Source organism: Metopolophium dirhodum, chromosome 2 (assembly GCF_019925205.1).
Source record: "Metopolophium dirhodum isolate CAU chromosome 2, ASM1992520v1, whole genome shotgun sequence".
Lineage (NCBI taxonomy): Eukaryota > Metazoa > Arthropoda > Insecta > Hemiptera > Aphididae > Metopolophium > Metopolophium dirhodum.
The window spans coordinates 42,371,911-42,379,477 of NC_083561.1; positions in this window are offsets into that span (position 1 = coordinate 42,371,911).

Below are 7,567 nucleotides of genomic sequence, written 5' to 3' on the forward strand. Positions count from 1 at the left end.
AATTTTCCATAGATAAAGAGATTAAAACGATATTGCTGAGAGAGGTTCGTTGCGGACGAGAGGTGGGAGTGAAAATAGAAGGTGGGTACACAGTGCTGACGTTTGCACGAAATCTCCAAACGTTTTTTACCGACGATATAATATTCTGCATTCGTTCCGGTGTGTGCCTAGATTGGGTTATTTTTATTCGGTCCCGCCAATACGCCTTGAACAAGACTAGACCGCAAAATGACAATCCCTCGTAAGTCTTTGGCCGTCTGGGTCTGGCCATAGCATATTAATAAGTATAGACTATAAATGTATACTTTATATTATTACTATTATAGAACATGGGTCACTGAGCAATGTGTAGAAAATAATAAATTAAACTAAGTATTATCCTATTATATTTAAATGGAAACTTAACTAAAACAAGTCAAATACTGAACAAATTAAATAAATTAATAAAACAATATATAATATACCCACTACCCCACTACCCACTAACAACTGTTGTTAACACCATTCGTTCAAAATATCCAAACAAAAATATTTTTTTCTCTGACAATTGTCGATTATATAGTAAGAGTATACAACACAGTCATTTTATAATATAAAGAAGTTAATAATAATAATATCATAATCAAAACACATCAGGCTCAGTGACACTCACGAGGTGGGTCAAAAATATTATACCGGTATTAGTATTACAAGCGTCAAGCATTTCGAACCAGCATCATATCAGATGTCTACACTCAATACCGCCATACCGGAATTTTTTTAAGGTGACATTTTATATAGGATTAAACGAAAGAATTTATACGAATTTATAACGAATGTGTTAGTTATAATATGTGACACCGTGACATGTATTTTTGACATTATTTCTGTATACATGATCTAGTTAAAAATATAATTAATTCTTTGGAAATTTAGAAATTGTCCTTTTTAATGTTTTCTCTGTTAACTTCAGATGATATCAATATTGTCAGCGCACTGTTTGTTTTCTCTCTCTGGCCCACGCGAAATATAGACAAAACGTAATAACGCAGAACCATTTTTTTATGCTTTTGAGTAATGTTTAGGTAAAATCACCTATTACAACAAACGATAGAGAATAATATTTTTGAAAGTATGGATATATCAATTTTTCTAAATATTGTCTCAAAACAATATTTACATATACAAAACTTTATTAGATTCTGAGCGAAGCGATGAATGTATTGATTTTACAATGATGTGTGTTTTTTTTTTATTTTTTTTATTTTTCTAATTTTTTTTTTTATTTTTGTGTCTGTCATCACCTTTTAGGACAGTAAAAGTGCTTGGATTTTCTTCAACAGTAACTTTTCTGATAGGAAAGTGAATCTAGTTGGTACTTTGGGTGGTCAAAAGTAAAAATTTCCCAGTAGTTTTCAAAAGCGACGTGAAAAATAAAAGAATAATTAAGGAAAAACGTAAATTTTTACGCAAAATCTGTTTTCGAGAAAATCGATTTTGGTTTTTTGTGTAACTCTAAAACAATTGTTTATATTAGCATTTTCTATACACCATACAATTTTGAAAATATTTTGATGCTCCTGATATATCGTTCTAATAGCAGTTAAAAAATATTAAAAATACAAAGGCACAATTTTTTTTTATAAGCATTTAAAGTTCAAATTTTGACAACATTTATCAAATTTATAATTTATTAATTATTTTGTAGTTAAAACTGTATAAAATTTTTAACTTTTATGGCTAAGGATTGAAAATTTAAAACAAGGCTCCACGTAAATAGGTTATATATAAATTACTTTATTTACAATAATATCATCAAATATACTTGGTAAAATCATAGGCTGACTGACCGTTTTCTCTCAGAATCGTTTTTCTCATACAATGATATTATATCATTGAATTCAAATTTAACACCATCTATTACAGTAACCCACTTGTAACCTACTGTACAGCAGAGCGACATCCACTTATCCACCTTTTTATAAATTTATTTTTAATAATCCAGTTTTTGACAAAATGGATTATTTATTTTTAACATAATAACATTACTCAAAAGCGAATAGCTGTAGATACTATTGTAGTTTTGTCTATGATAATTTTCACCAAATATTTATTTTTGCAATTTCTGTATATGATAAAATTTTCAAAATGTATAGGCATAAGAAATGTTTGATTTTTAGTTTTATTTATTTACTGTCCATAAAAATGTTTTTGCTCGAATCAAAAGAATTAAAACTTTAATACAAGGTTTCTCGTAAGTTGTTATTAGTGAAATTAAAAAAAATAAAGCTGTCTTCACAATAATTTGTTATGACAGTCTCGGCGTCTCAAGTAAAACTTGATAAAAATATAAAGTTCGTCAAAATCACAAAAAATAGCAAATTACTTTTAACTAGACATTCATTAAAGTTTTTTTTATATATCTAAGATTTGAAAATTCAATAGCAGATTCTTCATAAGTTAATCTATCTACTTATAAAAAAAAAAGTTTACCGGATGGTCAAATTATTTTTTTATAATATAAGCGCTGGAATAGTTCAAATGATCTTGTCATCTTGACATTGGATATTCACCCCTAAATTAACGAATTTTCTTCGAACGATTTTCAATTTTGGTTGTAATTCAAAAACAAATAACTATAACCACTTGAAATTTGCACAACATTTTTACTTTAGAATTTTCAGACAGCACAACGTGTGTTTCCCTTTACGGAACACATAGGTATGGACCCGAGGACGCTCATGGTGGGCAAGAAAGGCCAAGGGTAGATGTACCCCTATAAAATAATAAAGTAACCAAAAAAAAGCATGTAAACCTATGCTTTGAATTTATTTACTTATTCCATACTTGATAGGTACACATATTTTATTATTTGTATACTTATTTTCCTAAAATGATAAGTACATTTTTGGTAAAAGCATTGACCTATTATAATAGGTTAATGGGTAAAAGTATGAACTGATTAACTACTTCTACGAAAGGTCTTGTACTCTTGTATTAAATTTTCAAGTCTTAGCTATACATATTTTATATTTTATTTAGGTATTTTTAGCTACAAATTAATTGTGGTTTCGATAAAATTTGAACTTTAAATTCTTATATAAACAATCGTTTCTGTCGTTATCGTGCCTATGTGGCCTAAGTACCTATCGTTAATATTATTAAATTGGTAGCTATAATACAAATTTATGAGGAACCTTATATTACATTTCTAAGCTTTTTTGACTGAACGAATAATTTTTATTGACATTTTTCTGAAGAAAAACTAAAATTAATCAAATATACAATTCAAGCGGAGACGATCCAAAAACCAAGGTTAGCAAACAATTTTAACAAATATTAATTTAATTATTTTTGTTTTTCCTGGTTATTTTAAAAAGTAATGATAATTTTCAATTTAAATCTCCCAAATGTACCAACAACCAACTAGATCCAATTTCCTTCCAAAAATCTCCATTGAACTATCTAAGTTTATGATCAGAGCATGCAAAATATATATATAAATGCATTAATTTTTTTCTACTAGAAAATTTGAGAAGTTGGAGTTGTACAAACACTTTCAAATACCTCACCTAAACATCTGAAATTATTAGACTGGACAAATTAAAATTTTAATTAATTTTTAACCTTCCCCTTCATTCTAATAACAATTCCTGATTACGCCACTGACTTTCAAGAAATACCACAAATTAAGTACCTAATATCTTAAATCATGAGAAATACTGATAACTTAATATTAATATGTAATAGGAATAGGTTTTGGAATCTAGGTAGTTTAACTTTGCCTCCCCCCCCCACCATGGAAAATTATAAATATACATTTTATAATTTAGATGTTTTTTTCCGTGGATTGTTTGACCTAAAATCTAAATCATTGAACCCCGGAACAATAGGTATAAGAGTTAACGAGTATGATAAATAATTAAATAAGCACTTCGATAATTTGACCATAGTTTATTAAGTACATATTTAAATATAATGTACCTCTGTAATTTTTAATGCAACAATAAAATAAATTATAATAATAATCATCATCGTCAGATGAAAACGTCATAATTTTCAGATAATTTCGATGATTTTTATTTGTAACTTTGTTTTTAACAATATAAAATTGTTTAGAAATACAGCTCGAGGGGGCCGTGAAAAATAAATAATAAATAAAAGTAAATAACAAAATATTGTTTTAAGCAATACAAATTATAATTTATAATAATTAATATGAGCATGCTGCATGCAATAGGTGTAAACTATAAGAAGTACCTTTTGAATAATTTAGTTTAAGTCAATCTTTTTCTATCAGTGTACCTACCTACTATCTAAGTGGCATTGTGGCTATGCTGGTGCCTGACATATGTATGAGTATATGTAGGTACATACTAACGTCTAACACTAGTAACACTAGCGCCTTGCTGAACTTATGAATTATGATACCATTCTACCATATAGGTACGTAAACAATAGCACTGATAAGTTGAAAATTGTTAAAATAAATTAGAATTATCCATACCTACATAACAATAATATTGAAATGTCAAATGATTTGTTGGTAAACAAGCAACGGCATACTTATATACAGCCTTTGAGCTTTACAACTTACAAGAGTCAATATTTTCCTATATTAGACACTGACAACAAAGCCTTATAGTTGCCGCCTTGCAAGTAAATAAAACTCCATCATAGATATGACAATAATGTATAGTTATATACTTATATAAAATAATAAATTTAACTCAATAACTAATAAGTAGTAAGTGACATGACTCAAGTTAAAAGAAATAATACACTGTTGACTGTTGTGCTTATCAAATAAAAATCATTGGAGCTTAACCCAGTATCATATGGCCATTTACCAAGAAGCAAGGATTCCTAGATATATGTTTTATCCGACTATCATTGCAATTTTTTAATCCCATTTTAATTTCTGAGCCTCAGAACGAGGAATGTATTGATTATATTATAATAATGATGTGTGTTTGTATGTATTTTTTAAGTTCTTCTTTTTCCTTTTTGTGCCTCATCACTAGAGACCGGAGTTAATCACAATTGTGCTAGAGTCCTAGAAAACCAAAGTGTAAAATACACCGTGGGGGGAAAAGCCCCCCACACCACCCTAATTAGCGTCACTGAAATTTAATAGTCACAAAAACTTAGCTAAAATCAAGTATCTATACTTCAAATACTCACAACAATTTAATTTGACTTTCTTGTAGACATTTTTTTTTTGATAAAAGAAGACAAACTTATGAGCAATCTTGTATTAAATTTTCAAATCTTAGATTTAAAAAGAACAATTTTTACGAATTTATAACTTAAAATAATTTTCACATTTTCGTGTATCATGTCAAAATACGAACTTTAAATGCTTATAAAAAATAAAATTGTGACATGTATTTTTAATATTTTTCAACTGAAATTGTAACAATATAATAGGAGCCTTGTATTATGTTTTTAACTAACAACATTTTATTGATATTTATAGAAACAATTGAAAACTAAAGATGTCCGTAAACAGCTCAAAACAAGTTAAACATTTTGAAAATTGTATCGTGTAAGGAAAATGCTAATACAATGCTAAGGTATAAACATTCAGTGAAAATTGCATGTACTTCATTCTACAGCCATTATCGATTTTGCTTAAAAATTACCGTTTTTTCCCGGTGCTTTTGAAAACTACTGAGAATTTTTACTTTTGATCACACAGTACGATGCAACTAATATAACTATATTATAAGAATAGGTAGGTACGCCAATACCCGTGCCTATTGAAATATAATAAAATAATATATAATATTATGATGGGCCATAGCCCATAGGGGCGTTATATAAGCTTGAAGCTAATATGCAATAATCAGATAAGCTATAAACAGCACGCACATTTCTTCCGCGAAAACTATGACCAATATTACGATAAATTCGTACCTACTTGGTACATCCACGTATATTATATTATTATAATATAATAATCATTACCTATTAATTATTTTAAACATTTTTTTTTCTTTGTGAGGATTTTGGTTTTAACTACGAGCCGATAAGGAGGGGCTGAAGAGTAAAACCTCTTAGGGGGGCTAAATACTAATACGGGAGGGCTAAGCCCCCCCTAGTTACGCCGATGTGTATATGAAAATTTCAAAAATTTCAATTAGCCATAACTTTAAAATAAGTCTGGGCTGCCAAATTCAGACTTCCCCATCGTTTTCAGCATGCTTAACTACATAGGTACGTAAGTACGTTAAAACAAACAAAATTGAAAAAAAAGGTTGTTCAGTAAAACAGAAAAGTTTCAAACACACGATAAAATATTGAGTTGTACGAATGCGTGCATAAAACACCGAAAATCGTTAACTCTGTAAGGCTATAACTTAAAAACTAATGATTTTCGGCAATTAATTTTTACAACATTGTTCTTATTAACTCGTTGCAATACATAAGTTTCCAAAAAAAAAATTTTAAAATTAACGTAGATTTGTTCCCAATAAATTATTATAATTATATGTAAGTACATAATATTAATATATTATATTCGTAGTGTCCATAGAGAGGGGTTGAACCCCCTGACCATCCCCTCCTGGAGCGCGACCGTCGACTATGAACCAAGGTAGTAACCACATTATTATTTCTTTTCTTTTCTTGAAGCAGTATAGACGCATAGTTGTTATAAATACAGACACACAGTGTTGAAAACAAAACTATGTTAAACAAAAAAAATATAAATTTCTGTGATTGTTCAAAGTTAATATTGATCAACATATTATTAATCCTCTAAATCCTATAAATTTTAAATTATTTTTTATTTTTGAAGCAAGTTTAATTTTCTAGATCTTTTAATTTAAAATCCATATAAGCACCTCTTATAATATTTATAAGATTCATTTTACAATAATCAATTTGCTTCATTAACAGGACATTAGAATAGTTTTTAATTATTATGCTATGTTGTGAAGGCCAATTTGAATAGCTATTGTGAGCTGAAATTAGTCTACTCATGTGTTTGTTTTAAAAATATTAAATATTTATACCTTAAGAATACTTTATCTGAAAAATTTGTAAGAAGATATGTAGGATTTGGAATGTATTTTAGAGGATGTCAGCGCACTATTTGTTTTCTCTCTGGCCCACACGGAACATAGACAAAACGCATTTACGCAGAATCATTTTTTTTATGTTTTTAAGTAATCTTATAGTAAAATCACCCATTACAAAAAATATAAAGAATAATAGTTTTGAAAGAATGACATATCGAATAGTCTAAATACTGTCTAAAAACAATTTAAACATAATTTAAATTTACATCTTTTTGTTTATTTGAAAGTCGAATACCAAGTCAAATAACAATAAAATATAAAATTTGTCATTCCCTCAAAAATATTATTCTCTATCTTTTTTTTTAATGGGTGTTTTACTCTAACATTACTTAAAAACAGAAAAAATGATTCTGCGTTAATGTGTTTTGTTTATGTTGCGCGTGGGCCAGAGAGAGAAAACAAATAGTGTGTTGATATCCTCTTAATATAAATAATATCAAATTAATATATAATTGGAATTGGAATAACATATTATGCTTATCATCTATACAAATAATATCATC